Here is a 25,948-nt window from a genome sequence, read left to right as displayed (position 1 = left end):
TCCCCAGTAACTACTGACCCTGCAGTTCACCCCAATACACAGCCCCCAGTAGCTACTGACCCTGCAGCTCACCCCAATACACAGCCCCCAGTAACTACTGACCCTGCAGCTCACCCCAGTACACAGCCCCCCAGTCACTACTGACCCTGCAGCTCACCCCAGTACACAGCCCCCCAGTAACTACTGACCCTGCAGCTCACCCCAATACACAGCCCCCCAGTAACTACTGACTCTGCAGATCACCCCAATACACAGCTCCCCAGTAACTACTGACCCTGCAGCTCACCCCAATACACAGCTCCCCAGTAACTACTGACCCTGCAGTTCACCCCAATACACAGCCCCCAGTAGCTACTGACCCTGCAGCTCACCCCAATACACAGCCCCCAGTAACTACTGACCCTGCAGCTCACCCCAGTACACAGCCCCCCAGTCACTACTGACCCTGCAGCTCACCCCAGTACACAGCCCCCCAGTAACTACTGACCCTGCAGCTCACCCAAAACACAGCCCCCCAGTAACTACTGACCCTGCAGATCACCCCAATACACAGCCCCCGGTAAATACTGACCCTGCAGATCACCCCAATACACAGCCCCCGGTAAATACTGACCCTGCAGCTCACCCCAATACACAGCCCCCCAGTAACTACTGACCCTGCAGATCACTCCAGTACACAACCCCCCCAGTAACTTCTGACCCTGCATATCACCCCAATACACAGCCCCCAGTAACTACTGATCTTGCAGCTCACCCCAATACACCTCCCCCCAGTGACTACTGACCCTGCAGCTCACCCCTATACACAGCCCCCAGTAACTACTGATCCTGCAGCTCACCCCAATACACCGCCCCCCAGTAACTACTGACCCTGCAGCTCACCCCAGTACACAGCCCCCCTGTAACTACTGACCCTGCAGCTCACCCCAATACACAGCCCCCCAGTAACTACTGACCCTGCAGATCACCGCAGGACACAGCCCCCAGTAACTACTGACCCTGCAGCTCACCCCAATACACAGCAACCAGTAACTACTGACCCTGCAGCTCACCCCAATACACAGCCCCCCAGTAACTACTGACCCTGCAGCTCACCACAATACACAGCCCCCCAGTAACTACTGACCCTGCAGCGCACCCCAATACACAGCCCCCCAGTAACTACTGACCTTGCAGCTCACCCCAGTACACAGCCCCCCAGTAACTACTGACCCTGCAGCTCACCCCAATACACAGCCCCCCAGTACCTACTGACCCTGCAGCTCACCCACAGTACACAGCCCCCAGTAACTGACCCTGCAGCTCACCCACAGTACACAGCCCCCAGTAACTGACCCTGCAGATCACCCCAGTACACAGCCCCCAGTAACTACTCACCCTGCAGATCACCCCAGTACACAGCCCCCCCCCCAGTAACTACTGACCCTGCAGATCACCCCAAAACACAGCCCCCCAGTAACTACTGACCCTGCAGCTCACCCCAGTACACAGCCCCCCAGTCACTACTGACCCTGCATCTCACCCCAGTACACAGCCCCCCAGTAACTACTGACCCTGCAGCTCACCCCAGTACACAGCCCCCCAGTCACTACTGACCCTGCCGCTCACCCCAGTACACAGCCCCCCAGTGACTACTGACCCTGCAGATCACCCCAGTACAAGCCCCCCAGTAACTACTGACCCTGCATCTCACCCCAGCACACAGCCCCCCAGTAACTACTGACCCTGCAGATCAACCCAGTAGACAGCCCCCAGTAACTACTGACCCTGCAGATCACCCCAGTAACTACTAACCCTGCAGATCACCCCAATACACAGCCCCCCAGTAACTACTGACCCTGCAGATCACCCCAATACACAGCCCCCAGTAACTACTAACCCTGCAGCTCAGCCCAGTACACAGCCCCCCAGTAACTACTGACCCTGCAGCTCACCCCAATACACAGCCCCCAGTAACTACTGACCCTGCATATCACCTCAGTAACTACTGACCCTGCAGATCACCCCAATACACAGCCCCCCAGTAACTACTGACCCTGCAGATCACCCCAATACACAGCCCCCAGTAACTACTAACCCTGCAGCTCACCCCAGTACACCCCCCCCCCCAGTGACTACTGACCCTGCAGATCACCCCAGTACAAGCCCCCCAGTAACTACTGACCCTGCATCTCACCCCAGCACACAGCCCCCCAGTAACTACTGACCCTGCAGATCAACCCAGTAGACAGCCCCCAGTAAATACTGACCCTGCAGCTCACCCCAGTACACAGCCCCCCAGTAACTACTGACCCTGCAGCTCACCCCAATACACAGCCCCCCAGTAACTACTGACTCTGCAGATCACCCCAATACACAGCTCCCCAGTAACTACTGACCCTGCAGCTCACCCCAATACACAGCTCCCCAGTAACTACTGACCCTGCAGTTCACCCCAATACACAGCCCCCAGTAGCTACTGACCCTGCAGCTCACCCCAATACACAGCCCCCAGTAACTACTGACCTTGCAGCTCACCCCAGTACACAGCCCCCCAGTCACTACTGACCCTGCAGCTCACCCCAGTACACAGCCCCCCAGTAACTACTGACCCTGCAGCTCACCCAAAACACAGCCCCCCAGTAACTACTGACCCTGCAGATCACCCCCCAATACACAGCTCCCCAGTAACTACTGACCCTGCAGCTCACCCCAATACACAGCTCCCCAGTAACTACTGACCCTGCAGTTCACCCCAATACACAGCCCCCAGTAGCTACTGACCCTGCAGCTCACCCCAATACACAGCCCCCAGTAACTACTGACCCTGCAGCTCACCCCAGTACACAGCCCCCCAGTCACTACTGACCCTGCAGCTCACCCCAGTACACAGCCCCCCAGTAACTACTGACCCTGCAGCTCACCCAAAACACAGCCCCCCAGTAACTACTGACCCTGCAGATCACCCCAATACACAGCCCCCGGTAAATACTGACCCTGCAGATCACCCCAATACACAGCCCCCGGTAAATACTGACCCTGCAGCTCACCCCAATACACAGCCCCCCAGTAACTACTGACCCTGCAGATCACTCACAGTACACAACCCCCCCAGTAACTTCTGACCCTGCATATCACCCCAATACACAGCCCCCAGTAACTACTGACCCTGCAGCTCACCCCTATACACAGCCCCCAGTAACTACTGATCCTGCAGCTCACCCCAATACACCGCCCCCCAGTAACTACTGACCCTGCAGCTCACCCCAGTACACAGCCCCCCTGTAACTACTGACCCTGCAGCTCACCCCAAAACACAGCCCCCCAGTAACTACTGACCCTGCAGATCCCCGCAGGACACAGCCCCCAGTAACTACTGACCCTGCAGCTCACCCCAATACACAGCAACCAGTAACTACTGACCCTGCAGCTCACCCCAATACACAGCCCCCCAGTAACTACTGACCCTGCAGCTCACCCCAATACACAGCCCCCCAGTAACTACTGACCCTGCAGCGCACCCCAATACACAGCCCCCCAGTAACTACTGACCCTGCAGCTCACCCCAGTACACAGCCCCCCAGTAACTACTGACCCTGCAGCTCACCCCAATACACAGCCCCCCAGTAACTACTGACCCTGCAGCTCACCCACAGTACACAGCCCCCAGTAACTGACCCTGCAGCTCACCCACAGTACACAGCCCCCAGTAACTACTCACCCTGCAGATCACCCCAGTACACAGCCCCCCCCCCAGTAACTACTGACCCTGCAGATCACCCCAAAACACAGCCCCCCAGTAACTACTGACCCTGCAGCTCACCCCAGTACACAGCCCCCCAGTCACTACTGACCCTGCATCTCACCCCAGTACACAGCCCCCCAGTAACTACTGACCCTGCAGCTCACCCCAGTACACAGCCCCCCAGTCACTACTGACCCTGCAGATCACCCCAGTACACAGCCCCCCAGTCACTACTGACCCTGCATCTCACCCCAGTACACAGCCCCCCAGTAACTACTGACCCTGCAGCTCACCCCAGTACACAGCCCCCAGTAACTACTCACCCTGCAGATCACCCCAGTACACAGCCCCCCCCCCCAGTAACTACTGACCCTGCAGATCACCCCAAAACACAGCCCCCCAGTAACTACTGACCCTGCAGCTCACCCCAGTACACAGCCCCCCAGTCACTACTGACCCTGCATCTCACCCCAGTACACAGCCCCCCAGTAACTACTGACCCTGCAGCTCACCCCAGTACACAGCCCCCCAGTCACTACTGACCCTGCAGATCACCCCAGTACAAGCCCCCCAGTAACTACTGACCCTGCATCTCACCCCAGCACACAGCCCCCCAGTAACTACTGACCCTGCAGATCAACCCAGTAGACAGCCCCCAGTAACTACTGACCCTGCAGATCACCACAGTAACTACTAACCCTGCAGATCACCCCAATACACAGCCCCCCAGTAACTACTGACCCTGCAGATCACCCCAATACACAGCCCCCAGTAACTACTAACCCTGAAGCTCAGCCCAGTACATAGCCCCCCAGTAACTACTGACCCTGCAGCTCACCCCAATACACAGCCCCCAGTAACTACTGACCCTGCATATCACCTCAGTAACTACTGACCCTGCAGATCACCCCAATACACAGCCCCCCAGTAACTACTGACCCTGCAGATCACCCCAATACACAGCCCCCAGTAACTACTAACCCTGCAGCTAAGCCCAGTACACAGCCCCCCAGTAACTACTGATCCTGCAGCTCACCCCAATACACAGCCCCCCAGTAACTATTGACCCTGCAGCTCACCCCAGTACACAGCCTCCCAGTAACTACTGACCCTGCAGATCACCCCACTACACAGCCCCCCAGTAAGTACTGACCCTGCAGCTCACCCCTATACACAGCCCCCAAGTAACTACTGACCCTGCAGCTCACCCCTATACACAGCCCCCAGTAACTACTGATCCTGCAGCTCACCCCAATACACTGCCCCCCCCCCAGTAACTACTGACCCTGCAGCTCACCCCAATACACAGCCCCCCAGTAACTACTGACCCTGCAGCACACCCCAGTACACAGCCCGCCAGTAACTACTGACCCTGCAGCACACCCCAATACACAGCCCCCCAGTAACTACTGACCCTGCAACTCACCCCAATACACAGCCCCCCAGTAACTACTGACCCTGCAACTCACCCCAATACACTGCCCCCCAGTAACTTCTGACCCTGCAACTCAACCCAATACACAGACCCCAGTAACTACTGACCCTGCAGCTCACCCCAATACACAGCCCCCCAGTAACTACTGACCCTGCAGCTCACCCTAGTACACAGACCCCCAGTAACTACTGACCCTGCAGCTCACCCCAATACACAGCCCCCCAGTAACTACTGACCCTGCAGATCACCCCAATACACAGCTCCCCAGTAACTACTGACCCTGCAGCTCACCCCAATACACAGCCCCTCAGTAACTACTGACCCTGCAACTCACCCCAATACACAGCCCCCCAGTAACTACTGACCCTGCAGCTCACCCCAATACACAGCCTCCCAGTAACTACTGACCCTGCAGCTCACCCCAATACACATCCCCCCAGTAGCTGCTAACCCAGCAGGTCACCCCAGTACACAGCCCCCCAGTAACTACTGACCCTGCAGCTCACCCCAATACACAGCCCCCCAGTACCTACTGACCCGGCAGCTCACCCACAGTACACAGCCCCCCAGTAACTACTGACCCTGCGGCTCACCCCAGTACACAGCCCCCAGTAACTACTGACCCTGCAGATCACCCCAGTACACAGCCCACCCCAGTAACTACTGACCCTGCAGATCACCCCAATACACAGCCCCCCAGTAACTACTGTCCCTGCAGCTCACCCCAGTACACAGCCCCCCAGTCACTACTGACCCTGCAGCACACCCCAGTACACAGCCCCCCAGTAACTACTGACCCTACAGATCACCCCAAAACACAGCCCCCCAGTAACTACTGACCCTGCAGATCACCCCATTACACAGCCCCCCAGTAACTACTGACCCTGCAGATCACCCCAATACACAACCCCCCAGTAACTACTGGCCCTGCAGCTCACACCAGAACACAGCCCCCCAGGAACTATTGACCCTGCAGATCACCCCAGTACACAGCCCCCCAGTGACTACTGACCCTGCAGCTCACCCCAGTACACAACCCCCCAGTAACTACTGACCCTGCAGATCACCCCAGTACAAGCCCCCCAGTAACTACTGACCCTGCAGCTCACCCCAGCACACAGCCCCCCAGTAACTACTGACCCTGCAGCTCACCCCAGTACACAGCCCCCCAGAAACTACTGACCCTGCAGATCACCCCAGTACAAGCCCCCCAGTAACTACTGACCCTGCAGATCAACCCAATAGACAGCCCCCCAGTAACTACTGACCCAGCAGATCACCCCAGTAACTACTGACCCTGCAGATCACCCCAATACACAGCCCCCCAGTAACTACTGACCCTGCAGATCACCCCAATACACAGCCCCCCCAGTAACTACTGACCCTGCAGATCACCCCAATACACAGCCCCCAGTAACTACTGACCCTGCAGATCACCCCAATACACAGCCCCCAGTAACTACTAACCCTGCAGCTCACCCCAATACACAGCCCCCCAGTAACTACTGACCCTGCAGCTCACCCCAGTACACAGCCCCCCAGTAACTACTGACCCTGCAGCTCACCCCAGTACACAGCCCCCCAGTAACTACTGACCCTGCAAATCACCCCAATACACAGCCCCCCTGTAATTACTGACCCTGCAGCTCACCCCAGTACACAGCCCCCCAGTAACTACTGACCCTGCAGCTCACCCCAGTACACAGCCCCCAGTAACTACTGACCCTGCAGATCACCCCAATACACAGCTCCCCGGTAACTACTGACCCTGCAGTTCACCCCAATACACAGCCCCCCAGTAACTACTGACCCTGCAGATCACCCCAGTACACAGCCCCCAGTAACTACTGACCCTGCAGATCACCCCAGTACACAGCCCCCCAGTAACTACTGACCCTGCAAATCACCCCAGTACACAGCCCCCAGTAACTACTGACCCTGCAGATCACCCCAATACACAGCCCCCCCGGTAACTACTGACCCTGCAGTTCACCCCAATACACAGCCCCCCAGTAACTACTGACCCTGCAGATCACCCCAGTACACAGCCCCCAGTAACTACTGACCCTGCAGATCACCCCAATACACAGCCCCCCAGTAACTACTGACCCTGCAGATCACCCCAGTACACAGCCCCCAGTAACTACTGACCCTGCAGTTCACCCCAATACACAGCTCCCCAGTAACTACTGAACCTGCAGATCACCCCAATACACAGCCCCCCCGGTAACTACTGACCCTGCAGCTCACCCCAATACACAGCCCCCAAGTAACTACTGACCCTGCAGTTCACCCCAATACACAGCCCCCAGTAACTACTGAACCTGCAGATCACCCCAATACACAGCCCCCCCGGTAACTACTGACCCTGCAGATCACCCCAGTACACAGCCCCCAGTAACTACTGACCCTGCAGTTCACCCCAATACACAGCTCCCCAGTAACTACTGAACCTGCAGATCACCCCAATACACAGCCCCCCCCGGTAACTACTGACCCTGCAGCTCACCCCAATACACAGCCCCCCAGTAACTACTGACCCTGCAGCTCACCCCAATACACAGCCCCCAGTAACTACTGACCCTGCAGATCACCCACAGTACACAGCCCCCCAGTAACTACTGACCCTGCAGATCACCCCAGTACACAGCCCCCCAGTAACTACTGACCCTGCAGCTCACCCCAATACACAGCCCCCCAGTAACTACTGACCCTGCAGATCACCCCAATACACAGCCCCCCAGTAACTACTGACCCTGCAGCTCACCCCAATACACAGCCCCCCAGTAACTACTGACCCTGCAGCTCACCCCAGTACACAGCCCCCCAGTAACTACTGACCCTGCAGATCACCCCAGTACACAGCCCCCCGGTAACTACTGACCCTGCAGTTCACCCCAATACACAGCTCCCCAGTAACTACTGAACCTGCAGATCACCCCAATACACAGCCCCCCCGGTAACTACTGACCCTGCAGCTCACCCCAATACACAGCCCCCCAGTAACTACTGACCCTGCAGCTCACCTCAATACACAGCCCCCAGTAACTACTGACCCTGCAGATCAACCACAGTACACAGCCCCCCAGTAACTACTGACCCTGCAGATCACCCCAATACACAGCCCCCCCGGTAACTACTGACCCTGCAGATCACCCCAATACACAGCCCCCCAGTAACTACTGACCCTGCAGATCACCCCAGTACACAGCCCCCCAGTAACTACTGACCCTGCAGCTCACCCCAATACACAGCCCCCCAGTAACTACTGACCCTGCAGATCACCCCAATACACAGCCCCCCAGTAACTACTGACCCTGCAGCTCACCCCAATACACAGCCCCCCAGTAACTACTGACCCTGCAGCTCACCCCAGTACACAGCCCCCCAGTAACTACTGACCCTGCAGATCACCCCAGTACACAGCCCCCCGGTAACTACTGACCCTGCAGATCACCCCAGTACACAGCCCCCCAGTAACTACTGACCCTGCAGATCACCCCAGTACACAGCCCCCCCGGTAACTACTGACCCTGCAGCTCACCCCAGTACACAGCCCCCCAGTAACTACTGACCCTGCAGCTCACCCCAGTACACAGCCCCCCAGTAACTACTGACCCTGCAGCTCACCCCAGTACACAGCCCCCCAGTAACTACTGACCCTGCAGCTCACCCCAGTACACAGCCCCTCAGTAACTACTGACCCTGCAGCTCACCACAGTACACAGCCCCCCAGTAACTACTGACCCTGCAGATCACCCCAGTACACAGCCCCCCCGGTAACTACTGACCCTGCAGATCACCCCAATACACAGCTCCCCAGTAACTACTGACCCTGCAGCTCAGCCCAATACACAGCCCCCCCAGTAACTTCTGACCCTGCAGCTCACCCCAATACACAGCCCCCCAGTAACTACTGGCCCTGCAGTTCATCCCAGTACACAGCCCCCCAGTAACTACTGACCCTGCAGCTCACCCCAATACACAGCCCCCCAGTAACTACTGACCCTGCAGCTCACACCAGAACACAGCCCCCCAGTAACTACTGACCCTGCAGATCACCCCAGTACACAGCCCCCCAGTAACTACTGACCCTGCAGCTCACCCCAGTACACAGCCCCCCAGTAACTACTGACCCTGCAGATCACCCCAGTACACAGCCCCCCAGTAACTACTGACCCTGCAGCTCACCCCAGTACACAGCCCCCCAGTAACTACTGACCCTGCAGCTCACCCCAGTACACAGCCCCCCAGTAACTACTGACCCTGCAGATCACCCCAGTACACAGCCCCCCAGTAACTACTGACCCTGCAGCTCACCCCAGTACACAGCCCCCCAGTAACTACTGACCCTGCAGATCAACCCAATAGACAGCCCCCCAGTAACTACTGACCCTGCAGCACCCAGTACACAGCCCCCAGTAACTACTGACCCTGCAGATCACCCCACTACACAGCCCCCCAGTAACTACTGACCCTGCAGCTCACCCCTATACACAGCCCCCAGTAACTACTGACCCTGCAGCTCACCCCTATACACAGCCCCCAGTAACTACTGATCCTGCAGCTCACCCCAATACACAGCCCCCCCCAGTAACTACTGACCCTGCAGCTCACCCCAATACACAGCCCCCCAGTAACTACTGACCCTGCAGCACACCCCAGTACACAGCCCGCCAGTAACTACTGACCCTGCAGCTCACCCCAATACACAGCCCCCCAGTAACTACTGACCCTGCAGACTCACCCCAATACACAGCCCCCCAGTAACTACTGACCCTGCAGCTCACCCCAATACACTGCCCCCCAGTAACTTCTGACCCTGCAGCTCACCCCAATACACAGCCCCCAGTAACTACTGACCCTGCAGCTCACCCCAATACACAGCCCCCCAGTAACTACTGACCCTGCAGCTCACCCCAGTACACAGACCCCCAGTAACTACTGACCCTGCAGCTCACCCCAATACACAGCCCCCCAGTAACTACTGACCCTGCAGATCACCCCAGTACACAGCCCCCCAGTAACTACTGACCCTGCAGATCACCCCAATACACAGCCCCCCAGTAACTACTGACCCTGCAGCTCACCCCAGTACACAGCCCCCCAGTAACTACTGACCCTGCAGCTCACCCCAGTACACAGCCCGCCAGTAACTACTGACCCTGCAGCTCACCCCAATACACAGCCCCCCAGTAACTACTGACCCTGCAGCTCACCCCAATACACAGCCCCCCAGTAACTACTGACCCTGCAGCTCACCCCAATACACTGCCCCCCAGTAACTACTGACCCTGCAGCTCACCCCAGTACACAGCCCCCAGTAACTACTGACCCTGCAGCTCACCCCAGTACACAGCCCCCCAGTAACTACTGACCCTGCAGCTCACCCCAGTACACAGCCCCCCAGTAACTACTGACCCTGCAGCTCACCCCAGTACACAGACCCCCAGTAACTACTGACCCTGCAGATCACCCCAATACACAGCTCCCCAGTAACTACTGACCCTGCAGCTCACCCCAATACACAGCCCCTCAGTAACTACTGACCCTGCAACTCACCCCAATACACAGCCCCCCAGTAACTACTGACCCAGCAGCTCACCCCAATACACAGCCCCCCAGTAACTACTGACCCTGCAGCTCACCCCAATACACAGCCTCCCAGTAACTACTGACCCTGCAGCTCACCCCAATACACAGCCCCCCAGTAGCTGCTAACCCAGCAGCTCACCCCAGTACACAGCCCCCCAGTAACTACTGACCCTGCAGCTCACCCCAGTACACAGCCCCCCAGTACCTACTGACCCGGCAGCTCACCCACAGTACACAGCCCCCCAGTAACTACTGACCCTGCAGCTCACCCCAGTACACAGCCCCCAGTAACTACTGACCCTGCAGATCACCCCAGTACACAGCCCCCCAGTAACTACTGACCCTGCAGATCACCCCAGTACACAGCCCCCCAGTAACTACTGACCCTGCAGATCACCCCAGTACACAGCCCCCAGTAACTACTGACCCTGCAGCTCACCCCAGTACACAGCCCCCAGTAACTACTGACCCTGCAGATCACCCCAGTACACAGCCCCCAGTAACTACTGACCCTGCAGATCACCCCAGTACACAGCCCCCAGTAACTACTGACCCTGCAGCTCACCCCAATACATAGCCCCCAGTAACTACTGACCCTGCAGCTCACCCCAGTACACAGCCCCCCAGTAACTACTGACCCTGCAGATCACCCCAATACACAGCCCCCCAGTAACTACTGACCCTGCTGCTCACCCCAGTACACAGCCCCCCAGTAACTACTGACCCTGCAGATCACCCCAATACACAGCCCCCCAGTAACTACTGACCCTGCAGCTCACCCCAGTACACAGCCCCCAGTAACTACTGACCCTGCAGATCACCCCAGTACACAGCCCCCAGTAACTACTGACCCTGCAGATCACCCCAGTACACAGCCCCCAGTAACTACTGACCCTGCAGATCACCCCAGTACACAGCCCCCCAGTAACTACTGACCCTGCAGATCACCCCAGTACACAGCCCCCCAGTAACTACTGACCCTGCAGATCACCCCAATACACAGCCCCCCAGTAACTACTGACCCTGCTGCTCACCCCAGTACACAGCCCCCCAGTAACTACTGACCCTGCAGATCACCCCAATACACAGCCCCCCAGTAACTACTGACCCTGCAGATCACCCCAGTACACAGCCCCCAGTAACTACTGACCCTGCAGATCACCCCAATACACAGCCCCCCAGTAACTACTGGCCCTGCAGATCACCCCAGTACACAGCCCCCAGTAACTACTGACCCTGCAGATCACCCCAGTACACAGCCCCCCAGTAACTACTGACCCTGCAGATCACCCCAATACACAGCCCCCCAGTAACTACTGACCCTGCAGATCACCCCAGTACACAGCCCCCAGTAACTACTGACCCTGCAGATCACCCCAGTACACAGCCCCCAGTAACTACTGACCCTGCAGATCACCCCAGTACACAGCCCCCAGTAACTACTGACCCTGCAGATCACCCCAGTACACAGCCCCCCAGTAACTACTGACCCTGCAGATCACCCACAGTCTATACAAAAGCCCCAGCAATACAAATCAGACGTAACCCGTTGTTTGCCAAAAAAGAGAATTTGTCCCTCTCTGGCGATGAAGAGGTTACAGCTGCGTTCTGCTGGGATGAGGAAACACGCGAGAAATTCCCACAGAGACAAACAGAGAGTGTCAGGTGCCCAAAGCCTCAGTACATTCGGGTGCGTGTAGTGGGTGATGCGTGGGAAAGTCACGTGAGCTGTGTGCCGTGTAGTGTTTATTACACTGTATCAAATACAGACTGCACAGTTCTACAGCTGGCTCGTTGGTCTAGGGGTATGATTCTCGCTTTGGGTGCGAGAGGTCCCGGGTTCAAATCCCGGACGAGCCCACTTTTATTTTTGATAATATTTTTCTCAGGTTTATTTCTAACAAGGGAAAGTTAACTTCACTAATTGTATTTAACTTACATAATAGCAGTGACCCCAACCCTATCACATTATAGCTGTGACCCCAAACCTATTACATTATAGCTGTGACCCCCCAACCCTATTACATAATAGCAGTGACCCCAACCCTATAACATTATAGCTGTGACCCCAACCCTATCACATTATAGCTGTGACCCCCCAACCCTATTACATAATAGCAGTGACCCCAACCCTATAACATAATAGCTGTGACCCCAACCCTATTACATTATAGCTGTGACCCCCCAACCCTATTACATAATAGCAGTGACCCCAACCCTATAACATTATAGCTGTGACCCCCCAGCCCTATTACATAATAGCAGTGACCCCAACCCTATTACATAATAGCAGTGACCCCAACCCTATAACATTATAGCTGTGACCCCCCAACCCTATTACATAATAGCAGTGACCCCAACCCTATAACATAATAGCTGTGACCCCAACCCTATTACACTATAGCTGTGACCCCCCAACCCTATTACATAATAGCAGTGACCCCAACCCTATAACATTATAGCTGTGACCCCAACCCTATCACATTATAGCTGTGACCCCCCAACCCTATTACATAATAGCAGTGACCCCAACCCTATAACATTATAGCTGTGACCCCAACCCTATTACATTATAGCTGTGACCCCAACCCTATCACATTATAGCTGTGACCCCCCAACCCTATTACATAATAGCAGTGACCCCAACCCTATAACATAATAGCTGTGACCCCAACCCTATTACATTATAGCTGTGACCCCCCAACCCTATTACATAATAGCAGTGACCCCAACCCTATAACATTATAGCTGTGACCCCCAACCCTATTACATAATAGCAGTGACCCCAACCCTATAACATAATAACTGTGACCCCAACCCTATTACACTATAGCTGTGACCCCCCAACCCTATTACATAATAGCAGTGACCCCAACCCTATAACATTATAGCTGTGACCCCAACCCTATCACATTATAGCTGTGACCCCCCAACCCTATTACATAATAGCAGTGACCCCAACCCTATAACATTATAGCTGTGACCCCAACCCTATTACATTATAGCTGTGACCCCCCAACCCTATTACATAATAGCAGTGACCCCAACCCTATAACATAATAGCTGTGACCCCAACCCTATAACATAATAGCAGTGACCCCAACCCTATAACATTATAGCTGTGACCCCAACCCTATTACATTATAGCTGTGACCCCCCAACCCTATTACATAATAGCAGTGACCCCCCAACCCTATTACATAATAGCAGTGACCCCAACCCTATCACATTATAGCTGTGACCCCCCAACCCTATTACATAATAGCAGTGACCCCAACCCTATAACATAATAGCTGTGACCCCCCAACCCTATTACATAATAGCAGTGACCCCAACCCTATAACATAATAGCTGTGACCCCAACCCTATTACATTATAGCTGTGACCCCCCAACCCTATTACATAATAGCTGTGACCCCAACCCTATTACATTATAGCTGTGACCCCCCAACCCTATTACATAATAGCAGTGACCCCAACCCTATAACATTATAGCTGTGACCCCCCAGCCCTATTACATAATAGCAGTGACCCCAACCCTATTACATTATAGCTGTGACCCCAACCCTATTACATTATAGCTGTAACCCCCAACCCTATTACATAATAGCAGTGACCCCAACCCTATTACATTATAGCTGTGACCCCAACCCTATTACATTATAGCTGTAACCCCCCAACCCTATTACATAATAGCAGTGACCCCAACCCTATAACATTATAGCTGTGACCCCCAGCCCTATTACATTATAGTTGTGACCCCCAGCCCTATTACATTATAGCTGTGACCCCCCAACCCTATTACATAATAGTAGTGACCCCAACCCTATAACATTATAGCTGTGACCCCCCAGCCCTATTACATAATAGCAGTGACCCCAACCCTATAACATTATAGCTGTGACCCCAACCCTATTACATTATAGCTGTAACCCCCCAACACTATTACATAATAGCAGTGACCCCAACCCTATAACATTATAGCTGTGACCCCAACCCTATTACATTATAGCTGTGACCCCCCAACCCTATTACATAATAGCAGTTACCCCAAGCCCTATTACATTATAGTTGTGACCCCCAGCCCTATTACATTATAGTTGTGACCCCCAGCCCTATTACATTATAGCTGTGACCCCCCAGCCCTATTAGATAATAGCAGTGACCCCAACCCTATAACATTATAGCTGTGACCCCCCAGCCCTATTACATAATAGCAGTGACCCCAACCCTATAACATTATACCTGTGACCCCCCAGCCCTATTACATAATAGAAGTGACCCCAACCCTATTACATTATAGCTATGACCCCAACCCTATTACATAATAGCTGTGACCCCCCAGCCCTATTACATAATAGCAGTGACCCCCCAGCACTATTACATTATAGCTGTGGCCCCCCAGCCCTATTACATAATAGCAGTGACCCCCAGCACTATTACATTATAGCTGTGGCCCCCAGCACTATTACATTATAGTTGTGACCCCCAGCCCTATTACATTATAGTTGTGACCCCCAGCCCTATTACATTATAGCTGTGACCCCCAACCCTATTACACTATAGCTGTGACCCCAACCCTATTACATTATAGCTGTGACCCCCAGCCCTATTACATAATAGCAGTTACCCCCAGCCCTATTACATTATAGTTGTGACCCCCAGCCCTATTACATTATAGTTGTGACCCCCAACCCTATTACATTATAGCAGTGACCCCAACCCTATTACATTATAACTGTGACCCCCAGCTATATTACATTAGAGCTGTGACCCCAGCCCTATTACATTATAGCTGTGACCACCAGCCCTATTACAGTATAGCTGTGACCCCCAGCCCTATTACATTATAGCTGTGACCCCCAGCCCTATTACACTATAACTGTGACCCCGGCCCTATTACACTGTAGCTGTGACCCCCAGCCCTATTACACTATAGCTGTGACCCCCAGCCCTATTACATTATAGCTGTGACCCCCAGCCCTATTACACTATAGCTGTGACCCCGGCCCTAATACACTATAGCTGTGACCCCAGCCCTATTACACTATAGCTGTGACCCCAACCCTATTACATTATAGCTGTGCTTCCCAGTCCTATTAGTTACTGTGGTGAGCTGCAGGGTCAGTAGTTACTGGGGGGCTGTGTACTGGGGTGAGCTGCAGGGTCAGTAGTTACTAGGGGGCTGTGTACTAGGGTGAACTGCAGGATCAGTAGTTACTGGGGGGCTGTGTACTGGGGTGAGCAGCAGGGTCAGTAGTTACTGGGGGGCTGTGTACTGGGGTGAGCTGCAGGGTCAGTAGTTACTGGGGGGCTGTGTACTGGGGTGAGCTGCAGGTTCAGTAGTTACTGGGGGGCTGTGTATTGGGGTGATCTGCAGGGTCAGTAGTTACTGGGGGGCTGTGTACTGGGGTGAGCAGCAGGGTCAGTAGTTACTGGGGGGCTGTGTATTGGGGTGAGCAGCAGGGTCAGTAGTTACTGGGGGGCTGTGTACTGGGGTGAGCTGCAGGGTCAGTAGTTACTGGGGGGCTGTGTATTGGGGTGATCTGCAGGGTCAGTAGTTACTGGGGGGCTGTGTACTGGGGTGAGCTGCAGGGTCAGTAGTTACTGGGGGGGCTGTGTAGTGGGGTGAGCTGCAGGGTCAGTAGTTAATGGGGGCTGTGTATTGGGGTGAGCTGCAGGGTCAGTAGTTACTGGGGGGCTGTGTATTGGGGTGAGCTGCAGGGTCAGTAGTTACTGGGGGGCTGTGTACTGTGGTGAGCTGCAGGGTCAGTAGTTACTGGGGGGCTGTGTATTGGGTGATCTGCAGGGTCAGTAGTTACTGGGGGCTGTGTACTGTGGGTGATCTGCAGGGTCAGTAGTTACTGGGGGGCTGTGTACTGGGGTGAGCTGCAGGGTCAGTAGTTACTAGGGGGCTGTGTACTAGGGTGAGCTGCAGGGTCAGTAGTTACTGGGGTGCTGTGTATTGGGGTTATCTGCAGGATCAGTAGCTACTGGGGGGCTGTGTAGTGGGGTGTTCTGCAGGATCAGTAGCTACTGGGGGGCTGTGTACTGGGGTGATCTGCAGGATCAGTAGCTACTGGGGGGCTGTGTATTGGGGTGATCTGCAGGATCAGTAGCTACTAGGGGGCTGTGTATTGGGGTGAGCTGCAGGGTCAGAAGTTACTGGGGGCTGTGTACTGGGGTGAGCTGCAGGGTCAGTAGTTACTGGGGGCTGTGTATTGGGGTGAGCTGCAGGATCAGTAGCTACTAGGGGGCTGTGTATTGGGGTGAGCTGCAGGGTCAGTAGTTACTGGGGGGCTGTGTATTGGGGTGATCTGCAGGATCAGTAGCTACTAGGGGGCTGTGTATTGGGGTGAGCTGCAGGGTCAGAAGTTACTGGGGGGCTGTTTACTGGGGTGAGCTGCAGAGTCAGTAGTTACTGAGGGGCTGTGTATTGGGATGATCTGCAGAGTCAGTAGTTACTGGGGGGCTGTGTATTGGGTTGATCTACATGGTCAGTAGTTACTGGGGGGCTGTGTATTGGGGTGCGCTGCAGGGTCAGTAGTTACTAGGGGGCTGTGTATTGGGATGATCTGCAGAGTCAGTAGTTACTGGGAGGCTGTGTATTGGGGTGATCTGCAGGGTCAGTAGTTACTGGGGGGCTGTGTACTGGGATGAGCTGCAGGGTCAGTAGTTACTGGAGGGCTGTTTATTGGGGTGATCTGCAGGGTCAGTAGTTACTGGGGGGCTGTGTACTGGGATGAGCTGCAGGGTCAGTAGTTACTGGGGGGCTGTGTATTGGGGTGATCTGCAGGGTCAGTAGTTACTGGGGAGCTGTGTATTGGGGTGATCTGCAGGATCAGTAGTTACTGGGGGGCTGTGTATTGGGGTGATCTGCAGTGTCAGTAGTTACTGGGGGGCTGTGTATTGGGGTGAGCTGCAGAGTCAGTAGTTACTGGGGGGCTGTGTACTGTGGGTGATCTGCTGGTCAGTAGTTATTGGGATACTGTGTATTGGGGTGAGCTACAGGGTCAGTAGTTACTGGGGGGCTGTGTATTGGGGTGATCTGCAGTGTCAGTAGTTACTGGGGGGCTGTGTATTGGGGTGAGCTGCAGGGTCAGTAGTTAATGGGGAGCTGTGTATTGGGGTGAGCTGCAGGGTCAGTAGTTAATGGGGAGCTGTGTACTGGGGTGATCTGCTGGTAAGTAGTTATTGGGGTACTGTGTATTGGGGTGAGCTGCAGGGTCAGTACTTACTGGTGGGCTGTGTAATGGGGTGATCTGCAGGATCAGTAGCTACTAGGGGGCTGTGTACTGGGGTGAGCTGCAGGGTCAGTTTTTACTGGGGGGCTGTGTATTGGGGTGAGCTGCATGGTCAGTTGTTACTGGGGGGCTGTGTATTGGGGTGAGCTGCCGGGTCAGTAGTTACTGGGGGGCTGTGTACTGGGGTGAGCTCCAGGGTCAGTAGTTACTGGGGGCTGTGTATTGGGGTGAGCTGCAGGGTCAGTAGTTACTGGGGAGTTGTGTATTGGGGTGAGCTGCAGGGTCAGTAGTTACTGGGGGCTGTGTATTGGGGTGAGCTGCAGGGTCAGTAGTTACTGGGGGGCTGTGTATTGGGGTGAGCTGCAGGGTCAGTAGTTACTGGGGAGTTGTGTATTGGGGTGAGCTGCAGGGTCAGTAGTTACTGGGGGCTGTGTATTGGGGTGAGCTGCAGGGTCAGTAGTTACTGGGGGGCTGTGTATTGGGGTGAGCTGCAGGGTCAGTAGTTACTGGGGAGTTGTGTATTGGGGTGAGCTGCATTGTCAGTAGTTACTGGGGGCTGTGTAATGGGGTGAGCTGCAGGTTCAGTAGTTACTGGGGAGCTGTGTACTGGGGCGATCTGCTGGTCAGTAGTTATTGGGGTACTGTGTATTGGGGTGAGCTGCAGGGTCAGTAGTTACTGGTGGGCTGTGTAATGGGGTGAGCTGCAGGGTCAGTAGTTACTGGGGGGCTGTGTACTGTGGGTGATCTGCAGGGTCAGTAGTTACTGGGGGGCTGTGTACTGGGGTAAGCGGCAGGGCCAGTAGTTACTGGGGGGCTGTGTACTGGGGTGAGCTGCAGGGTCAGTAGTTACTGGGGGGCTGTGTATTGGAGTGAGCTGCAGGGTCATTAGTTACTGGGGGGCTGTGTATTGGGGTGATCTGCAGGGTCAGTAGTTACTGGTGGGTTGTGTATTGGGGTGATCTGCAGGGTCAGTAGTTACTGGGGGGCTGTGTATTGGGGTGAGCTGCAGGATCAGTAGTTACTTGGGGGTTGTGTATTAGGGTGAATTGCAGGGTCAGTAGTTACTGGGGGCTGTGTATTGGGGTGAGCTGCAGGGTCAGTAGTTACTGGGGGGCTGTGTACTGGGGTGAGCTGCAGGGTCAGTAGTTACTGGGGGGCTGTGTACTGGGGTGAACTGCAGGGTCAGTAGTTACTGGGGGGCTGTGTACTGGGGTGAGCTGCAGTGTCAGTAGTTACCGGGGAGCTGTGTATTGGGGTGAGCTGCAGGGTCAGTAGTTACTGGGGGGCTGTGTACTGGGGTGAGCTGTAGGGTCAGTAGTTACTTGGGGGCTGTGTATTAGGGTGAGCTGCAGGGTCAGTAGTTACTGGGGGGCTGTGTATTGGGGTGATCTGCAGGGTCAGTAATTACTAGGGGGCTGTATACTGTCGTGAGCTGCAGGATCAGTAGTTACTGGGGGGCTGTGTACTGGGGTGAGCTGCAGGGTCAGTAGTTACTGGGGGGCTGTGTACTGGGGTGAGTTGCAGGGTCAGTAGTTACTGGGGGGCTGTGTACTGGGGTGAGCTGCAGGGTCAGTAGTTACTTGGGGGCTGTGTATTGGGGTGATCTGCAGGGTTAGTAGTTACTGGGGGGCTGTGTATTGGGGTGATCTGCAGGGTCAGTGGTTACTGGGGGGCTGTGTACTGGGGTGAGCTGCAGGGTCAGAAGGTACTGGGGGATTGTGTATTGGGGTGAGCTGCATGGTCAGTTTTTACTGGGGGGCTGTGTATTGGGGTGAGCTGCATGGTCAGTTGTTACTGGGGGGCTGTGTATTGGGGTGAGCTGCAGGGTCAGTAGTTACTGGGGGGCTGTGTACTGGGGTGAGCTCCAGGGTCAGTAGTTACTGGGGGGCTGTGTATTGGAGTGAGCTGCAGGGTCAGTAGTTACTGGGGGGCTGTGTATTGGAGTGAGCTGCTGAGTCAGTAGGTACTGGGGGGCTGTGTATTGGGGTGAGCTGCAGGGTCAGTAGTTACTGGGGAGTTGTGTATTGGGGTGAGCTGCAGGGTCAGTAGTTACTGGGGGCTGTGTATTGGGGTGAGCTGCAGGGTCAGTAGTTACTGGGGGGCTGTGTATTGGGGTGAGCTGCAGGGTCAGTAGTTACTGGGGAGTTGTGTATTGGGGTGAGCTGCATTGTCAGTAGTTACTGGGGGCTGTGTATTGGGGTGAGCTGCAGGATCAGTAGTTACTGGGGGGCTGTGTATTGGGGTGATCTGCAGTGTCAGTAGTTACTGGGGGGCTGTGTATTGGGGTGAGCTGCAGGGTCAGTAGTTACTGGGAGCTGTGTATTGGGGTGAGCTGGAGGGTCAGTAGTTACTGGGGGGCTGTGTATTGGGGTGATCTGCAGTGTCAGTAGTTACTGGGGGGCTGTGTATTGGGTTGAGCTGCAGGGTCAGTAGTTACTGGGAGCTGTGTATTGGGGTGAGCTGGAGGGTCAGTAGTTACTGGGGGGGCTTTGTATTGGGGTGAGCTGGAGGGTCAGTAGTTACTGGGAGCTGTGTATTGGGGTGAGCTGCAGTGTCAGTAGTTACTGGGGGGCTGTGTATTGGGGTGAGCTTCAGGGTCAGTAGTTAATGGGGGGCTGTGTACTGGAGTGAGCTGCAGTGTCAATAGTTACTGGGGGGCTGTGTACTGGGGTGAGCTGCAGTGTCAATAGTTACTGGGGGGCTGTGTATTGGGGTCATCAGCAGGGTCAGTAGTTACTGGGGGGCTGTGTATTGGGGTGAGCTGCAGGGTCAGTAGTTGCTAAGAGCTGTGTATTGGGGTGAGCTGCAGGGTCAGTAGTTACTGTGGTGATCTGCAGGGTCAGTAGTTACTGGGGGGCTGTGTATTGGGGTGATCTGCAGGGTCAGTAGTTACTGGGGGGCTGTGTATTGGGGTGATCTGCAGGGTCAGTAGTTACTGGGGGGCTGTGTATTGGGGTGATCTGCAGGGTCAGTAGTTACTGGGGGGCTGTGTATTGGGATGAGCTGCAGGGTCAGAAGTTACTGGGGGGCTGTGTACTGGGGTGAGCTGCAGGGTCAGAAGTTACTGGGGGGCTGTGTACTGGGATGAACTGCAGGGTCAGTAGTTACTGGGGGGCTGTGTATTGGGGTGAGTTGCAGGTTTAGAAGTTACTGGGGGGCTGTGTATTTGGGTGAGCTGCAGGGTCAGTAGTTACTGGGGGGCTGTGTATTGGGGTGATCTGCAGGGTCAGTAGTTACTGGGGGGCTGTGTATTGGGGTGATCTGCAGTGTCAGTAGTTACTGGGGGGCTGTGTATTGGGGTGATCTGCAGGGTCAGTAGTTACTGGGGGGCTGTGTATTGGGATGAGCTGCAGGGTCAGAAGTTACTGGGGGGCTGTGTACTGGGGTGAGCTGCAGGGTCAGAAGTTACTGGGGGGCTGTGTACTGGGATGAACTGCAGGGTCAGTAGTTACTGGGGGGCTGTGTATTGGGGTGAGTTGCAGGTTTAGAAGTTACTGGGGGGCTGTGTATTTGGGTGAGCTGCAGGGTCAGTAGTTACTGGGGGGCTGTGTACTGGGGTGAGCTTTAGGGTTAGTAGTTACTGGGGGGCTGCGTATTGGGGTGAGCTGCAGGGTCAGTAGTTACATGGGGCTGTGTACTAGGGTGAGCTGCAGGGTCAGTAGTTACATGGGGCTGTGTATTGAGGTGAGTTGCAGTGTCAGTTGTTATCCCAGCCCTTTTACACTGTAGCAGTGACCCCTATTACTACCCCAGCCCTATTATATTATAGCAGTTACCCCAGCTTTATTACACTGTAGCAGTGACCCCAGCCCTATTACACAATAGCTGTGACCCCCAGCCCTATTACACAATAGCTGTGACCCCAGCCCTATTACACTATAGCTGTGACCCCAGCCCTATTACACTGTAGCAGTGACCCCAGCCCTATTACACTGTAGCAGTGACCTCAGCCCTATTACACTGTAGCAGTGACCCCAGCCCTATTACACTATAGCTGTGACCCCAGCCCTATTACACTGTAGCAGTGACCCCTGCCCTATTACACTGTAGCAGTGACCCCAGCCCTATTACACTGTAGCAGCGGCCCCAGCCCTATTACACTGTAGCAGCGGCCCCAGCCCTATTACACTGTAGCAGCGGCCCCAGCCCTATTACACTGTAGCAGTGACCCCTGCCCTATTACACTGTAGCAGTGACCTTGGCCTATTACACTGTAGCAGCGGCCCCAGCCCTATTACACTGTAGCAGCGGCCCCAGCCCTATTACACTGTAGCAGTGACCCCTGCCCTATTACACTGTAGCAGTGACCCCAGCCCTATTACACTGTAGAAGTGACCCCTGCAATATTACACTATAGCTGTGACCCCTGCAATATTACACTGTAGAAGTGACCCCTGCAATATTACACTGTAGCAGTGACCCCTGCCCTATTACACTATAGCTGTGACCCCTGCAATATTACACTATAGCTGTGACCCCTGCAATATTACACTGTAGCAGTGACCCCTGCCCTATTACACTATAGCTGTGACCCCAGCCCTATTACACTATAGCTGTGACCCCAGCCCTATTACACTATAGCTGTGACCCCCAGCCCTATTACACTATAGCTGTGACCCCAGCCTTATTACATTATAGCTGTGACCCCAGCCCTATTACACTGTAGCTGTGACCCCAGCCCTATTACACCGTAGCTGTGACCCGCAGCCCTATTACACTGTAGCTGTGACCCCCAGCCCTATTACACTGTAGCTGTGACCCCAGCCCTATTACACTGTAGCTGTGACCCCAGCCCTATTACACTGTAGCTGTGACCCCAGCCCTATTACACTGTAGCTGTGACCCCAGCCCTATTACACTGTAGCTGTGGCCCCAGCCCTATTACACTGTAGCTGTGACCCCCAGCCCTATTACACTATAGCTGTTACCCCTGCAATATTACACTATAGCTGTGACCCCTGCAATATTACACTGTAGAAGTGACCCCTGCAATATTACACTGTAGAAGTGACCCCTGCAATATTACACTGTAGCAGTGACCCCTGCCCTATTACACTATAGCTGTGACCCCTGCAATATTACCCTATAGCTGTGACCCCTGCAATATTACACTGTAGCAGTGACCCCTGCCCTATTACACTATAGCTGTGACCCCAGCCCTATTACACTATAGCTGTGACCCCAGCCCTATTACACTATAGCTGTGACCCACAGCCCTATTACACTATAGCTGTGACCCCAGCCTTATTACATTATAGCTGTGACCCCAGCCCTATTACACTGTAGCTGTGACCCCAGCCCTATTACACTGTAGCTGTGGCCCCAGCCCTATTACACCGTAGCTGTGACCCGCAGCCCTATTACACTGTAGCTGTGACCCCCAGCCCTATTACACTGTAGCTGTGACCCCAGCCCTATTACACTGTAGCTGTGACCCCAGCCCTATTACACTGTAGCTGTGACCCCAGCCCTATTACACTGTAGCTGTGACCCCAGCCCTATTACACTGTAGCTGTGACCCCCAGCCCTACTATACTGTAGCTGTGACCCCCAGCCCTATTACACTGTAGCTGTGACCCCCAGCCCTATTAAACTGTAGCTGTGACCCCCAGCCCTATTATACTGTAGCTGTGACCCCCAGCCCTATTACACTGTAGCTGTGACCCCCAGCCCTATTACACTGTAGCTGTGACCCCCAGCCCTATTACATTAGAGCTGTGACCCCCAGCCCTATTACACTATAGCTGTGACCCCCAGCCCTATTACACTATAGCTGTGACCCCCAGCCCTATTACACTGCAGCTGTGACCCCAGCCCTATTACATTATAGCTGTGACCCCCAGCCCTATTACACTGCAGCTGTGACCCCAGCCCTATTACACTGTAGCTGTGACCCCCAGCCCTATTACATTATAGCTGTGACCCCCAGCCCTATTACACTATAGCTGTGACCCCCAGCCCTATTATACTGTAGCTGTGACCCCCAGCCCTATTACACTGTAGCTGTGACCTCAGCCCTATTACACTATAGCTGTGACCCCCAGCCCTATTATACTGTAGCTGTGACCCCCAGCCCTATTACACTATAGCTGTGACCCCAGCCCTATTACACTGTAGCTGTGACCCTATTACACTGTATTTACTGTAATAACGATATAGCGGGTCACACAACGATCAGAAAAGTCAATTTACACAAAAGCTTTTATTTCTAGTAGTGCAGAGAATGGGTCACTTAGGGCTAGATTTATTAAAGCTGAGGCGCACAGGGGCGTGTATACATGCCCCTGTATGCCTCAGCTCGCCTGTGGCGGGGCAAAATTACCCGCAGGTATTCGCCATTGCACACGAGCGCAATTTTGCGCTCACCTACAATCCCGCCTCCTGTCCGCGCACAGCCAATCACGCTCGGGCAGGAGCTGTCAATCTCACCACATTAGAGGTGTCGAAGAGGTTAGGGAAGCGGCGGTCTGGTGACCGCTGCTTGATAAATGACAGCGAGCAAGTTCATGTGAGAACTTACAGCCGTAGAGCTTTAATAAATCTAGCCCATAGTGTGAGACAGACTGAGAGTGACCCTGCTGGGCAGTTAGTGATTGTGTGACAAGTTAATATGCATTAAAAAGCTGCAGGCACTGCTGAGATTCGAACTCAGGATCTCCTGTTTACTAGACAGGCGCTTTAACCAACTAAGCCACAGCGCCCTGCACAGCTATTGGTTGTCTCACATGTGACTGACATGTGTATAGCCATGTGCACACTTTCTGTAGTGATTGTTAATACTTGTGCACACCTCTTGTAGTGATGGCTAACACTTGTGCACGCCTCCTGTAGTGATGGCTATACATGTGCACATCTCCTGGAGTGATGGCTAATACTTGTGCACACCTCCTGTAGTGATGGCTATACATGTGCACATCTCCTGTAGTGATGGCTATACATGTGCACATCTCCTGGAGTGATGGCTTATACTTGTGCACATCTCCTGTAGTGATGGCTTATACTTGTGCACACCTCCTGTAGTGATGGCTATACATGTGCACACCTCCTGTAGTGATGGCTTATACTTGTGTACACCTCCTGTAGTGATGGCTTATACTTGTGCACACCTCCTGAAGTGATGGCTAATACTTGTGCACACCTCCTGGAGTGATGGCTATACATGTGCACACCTCCTGTAGTGATTGTTAATACTTGTGCACACCTCTTGTAGTGATGGCTATACATGTGCACATCTCCTGTAGTGATGGCTATACATGTGCACATCTCCTGGAGTGATGGCTTATACTTGTGCACATCTCCTTTAGTGATGGCTATACTTGTGCACACCTCCTGTAGTGATGGCTAATACTTGTGCACACCTCCTGTAGTGATGGCTAATACTTGTGCACACCTCTTGTAGTGATGGCTAATACTTGTGCACACCTCTTGTAGTGATGGCTATACATGTGCACATCTCCTGTAGTGATGGCTATACATGTGCACATCTCCTGTAGTGATGGCTATACATGTGCACATCTCCTGTAGTGATGGCTATACATGTGCACACCTCCTGTAGTGATGGCTATACATGTGCACATCTCCTTTAGTGATGGCTATACTTGTGCACACCTCCTGTAGTGATGACTAATACTTGTGCACACCTCTTGTAGTGATGGCTATACATGTGCACATCTCCTGTAGTGATGGCTAATACTTGTGCACACCTCTTGTAGTGATGGCTAATACTTGTGCACACCTCTTGTAGTGATGGCTAATACTTGTGCACACCTCTTGTAGTGATGGCTAATACTTGTGCACACCTCTTGTAGTGATGGCTAATACTTGTGCACACCTCTTGTAGTGATGGCTATACATGTGCACATCTCCTGTAGTGATGGCTAATACTTGTGCACACCTCTTGTAGTGATGGCTATACATGTGCACATCTCCTGTAGTGATGGCTATACATGT

The 25,948-nt window shown here is 54.1% G+C and overlaps 2 non-coding genes across 2 annotated transcripts; one reads left to right on the top strand and one right to left on the bottom strand.

Annotated features, from left to right (window-relative positions):
* Nucleotides 1-12,542: 12,542 nt before the first annotated feature.
* Nucleotides 12,543-12,614, top strand: TRNAP-UGG (transfer RNA proline (anticodon UGG)). Its single transcript has one exon. It is a non-coding gene; the product is annotated as a tRNA-Pro (tRNA).
* Nucleotides 12,615-24,625: 12,011 nt separating this feature from the next.
* On the bottom strand, nucleotides 24,626-24,699 carry TRNAT-AGU (transfer RNA threonine (anticodon AGU)). Its single transcript has one exon. It is a non-coding gene; the product is annotated as a tRNA-Thr (tRNA).
* Between the last annotated feature and the right edge of the window lie 1,249 nt (nucleotides 24,700-25,948).

The sequence above is a fragment of the Bombina bombina genome, chromosome 6 (genome assembly GCF_027579735.1).
Source record: "Bombina bombina isolate aBomBom1 chromosome 6, aBomBom1.pri, whole genome shotgun sequence".
Classification (NCBI taxonomy): Eukaryota; Metazoa; Chordata; class Amphibia; order Anura; family Bombinatoridae; genus Bombina; species Bombina bombina.
The sequence above is the reverse complement of the archived record's forward strand: the minus strand, read 5'-3'. Positions and strand labels throughout refer to the sequence as shown.